The following is a 3,545-nucleotide window of genomic DNA, read 5'->3' as shown; positions in this document are numbered from 1 at the left end:
TACTCCGCGCTGCACACATCTGAATATTTGGGTTGGACTGTTCTGGAACAGTGTTGTAAATACAACTTAACCACTGATTTCTAGTTGTGTCCTCTTTTGGAAGACCAAACAAAGTAGTTTCGCTTTTACAACGAACCACACAGCGTCTTCACGACATGGCGGCGGCGGCAGCATCAATACTACAGCGAGAATCAAAGTTACGCCTTCTTTCTTTGCGTGAACATTTGGGCGGTGTTATGCAAATCTTCCCACATAGTGATGTAGACATGTGGGGGCGTGTTTAAACGAGGCATTTTAGGAGGGCGTGGATGAGTCTTAACTTTTATAAAGAATATCTCTTTGGGTTTGAGACTTTAGTCTTTGCAACTTTAGGGATCTTTTCTATGCAAGAACAGCTTGTAACATTCCAAAGAGAAAGGAAAACTTGAAATTGCATCATATGACCCCTTTAAGGAAACAATGTCCCAAAGGATGCTTGAGGGTTAATAAATGCTGCAAAAATATATTCTTCATTGCTAGATCATGTTACTTAATGCATTAATGTTAACAAATTAACCTTATTGTAAAGTGTTACAGTTATTTCTGAGTCCCTGCTGCTCAGTTCTTGTCATTTAACTTGTTACTCGTTGATATTCCTGTCTTGTGCGGGTCCGGTGAGGTCTTGGGCTTTACTAATTTCCTGATTATTCTCTTCATAACTGTAAAGGTCTTGGCCTAGAACACAAAAAAAGTAGTTTGGTCACAAAACAATAGCTACAGTTCATTCTGCTGAGTTTCACAAATTTGTTCCCGTCAAGTCAGGTAGATACTAAAGTGGGAAAATTGCTTTCCGTATTATGGAATGGCAGTTTCTCAACATAAAAACATCTGGATGTGCTTTACCCCATTTCTCACTCTATTCTACTGTTAAAACAACTTTTATGAAAAATAAATAAATAAATAAAAAAAAATTTTTTTTTTTTCATGGATTTCCTTGAGATTATTATTATTTTTTTTTACATTTCACAAGAAAATGTCCAAGTATGATCAAATTATGTTTATCTTATTTTACTCATGAATTGAAAAACCCCATTGTAAAGACCCATATGAATATCTCGAGAGAACCCATGGTGAATTAATCTTCCTGGGTTTTGATGCCATAGCTGCAGCACTATTTTAAGGGTCAGTGAAAAGCTAAAAGCTAAAAGCAAAAAAAAAAAAAAAAAAAGTCTAATCTGCCCCAAAATAAGCTCTTAAAGGTAAGAATCATGATCTGAAGACTGTATTCAGTTACAGTCATAGCACCACCAGCTGGCAGAAGGAAGTTTGGCACATATAAATGACTTTGACATATCCCTCCTATTTTTTTCACTTTAAAAGCATATTGCCCACCATTTGCTGTTTTCTGATGGCCACCAGGTGGCGGTGAGCCCGGGTGCGAGGGCCCTTTCATCGGTGCTTGCAGCTTTAATAAATTTTAGATTTTGTTTTTATTTCTGATACAATTTAGTATGATACACACAGAAACATAAGAAATCATGATTGGAGCAAACTTTTTTTCACAGCACTGTATGAAGACCCGGTGTGGGGGGTGGGTCTACTTACAGTGCTGTGATATCAAATCAAAAAGATCCCTCAATGTTATATAATTTTTTTAAGGAATACACTGCCTTTGTAGATGTGTCTGAAATATTTATTTTTCTGTTATAGCTGATGATTATCTACATCCCTTGCAAATCTTGTATATTTTGTTTAAAGTTCCCGTCTGATCAACCATAGGGGTGTTTTTTAATCCAAGCCTGCATGTTGTTGCTTACAACGTTGCATTTACCAGATTCATTATCATCCATCCATTCTTCTTCTTCATTTTTCTCAGACTCAGCGCCATCTTCATTTATGTCCTGTTTTTTATAGTTCTCTGCAATATGATTGTTTTTGAGGGCCTGGTTAACATCTTCATCTTTAAAAACGAAAAAGAAAAGAAAATGAAATGATACGCAGTTCATGGTTAAAACATGCAAAGAAACAGACAGCTCTCCTCGGATGCCTGCTAAATGTGTGTTACTGCGTAAAATCTTCAATCAACTTTAATCAAATTTATGCTGTAGATAACATTTTATTTAAGTGTTGATTTAATTGAACAGGGCTGGCAGTAATCAGGTCTGTTTGTGTAGTCCAGCTGAATCCCATTGTGAATGCAGTTTCATAGATGTAGGAACTAGTAGGCCTAACTACAGGGGCAAATATTTCACACAGGCCCAGTTGGTATTTGAAAACATTTTTGCTTGACAGCCCTTGTGCATGTCATGTATATTTAAAATTCCAGACTGATCAGATATTGTTTTAATCCAAAACTACACGCTCTTGCTTACAACTTTGTACTTAGTACATCTATAATCACCCATTGTTTCTTCATTGTTTTCAGACTCATCTCCATCTTCATTTGTATCCTGTTCTGCATTGTCCTCTGAAACATGATCGTTTCTGAGAGCCTGGTTAACATCTTCACCTGTAGAAATTATAAAATAAAGGAACAAAATGAAATGAGACCCACTTCATGGATTATACATGCAAAGACACAGACAGCTCCCCTTTGGTTGCCTGGTAAATGCCAAAGAATTGAATATAGATTTTTATTATTTCTATTTATTATGAATAACAGAATTAATTGAGGTTCTAATTAATTACTTTTGTACACAAGGACTGTTATTCTGACTATCACCAGACAACCAGAGGCCAACAGAGACATTAACCTCAGGATTTGCATTTTGTTATTATTTTTTATTTGTACATATGTGCCAAACTCTGTTAGAACACTATAATGGCACATACAGTTAGGTCCATAAATATTTGGACACTGACAACATTTTCATAATTTTGGCTCTGTATGCCACCAGAATATAATAAAAATGAAACAATCAAGATGAAATTGAAGTGCAGACTTTAAGCTTTAATTCAAGGGGTTAAACAAAAATATAACATAAAACGGTTAGGAATTACAACTCTATACACTTCAGAATTCATCCGGCTGCTTCAGTCTTCTGTCACATCATAAACACCAGTAACCCAGTGCCACTGGAAGCCATGCTCATGCCATCACACTGCTCCACCATGTTTCACAGATGATGTTGTGTGCTTTGGATCATGAGCTGTTCCAAGCCTTCTCCATACTTTTTTCTTCCCGTCATTCTGGTACAGGTTGATCTTAATTTCAGCCGTCCAAAGAATGCTTTTCCACATGTGATCTTGCTTTTTTAGATGTTTTTTGGCAAAGTCTACTCTGGCCTTGTTTGCACCTTGTGGTGAAGCCTCTGTATTTGCTCTCGTGAAGTCTTCTCTTGATTGTAGACTTTGCCAGTGACACGGCTACTTCCTGGAGAGTGTTCTTCTCTTGGCTGGATGTTGTGAAAAGGTTTTTCTTTACCATGGAGAGGATCCTCCGATCATCCACCACTGTTGTCCTCCGTGGACGTCCAGGCCTTTTTATGTTGCTGAGCTCACCAGTGCGGTCTTTTTTTCTCAGAATGTACCAAACTGTTGATTTGGCCACTCCTAATGTTCCTGCT

This window comes from Sinocyclocheilus rhinocerous, unplaced genomic scaffold (assembly GCF_001515625.1).
Source record: "Sinocyclocheilus rhinocerous isolate Xijiao unplaced genomic scaffold, SAMN03320098_v1.1 scaffold4178, whole genome shotgun sequence".
In the NCBI taxonomy this organism is placed as follows: Eukaryota; Metazoa; Chordata; class Actinopteri; order Cypriniformes; family Cyprinidae; genus Sinocyclocheilus; species Sinocyclocheilus rhinocerous.
The sequence above is the reverse complement of the archived record's forward strand: the minus strand, read 5'-3'. Positions refer to the sequence as shown.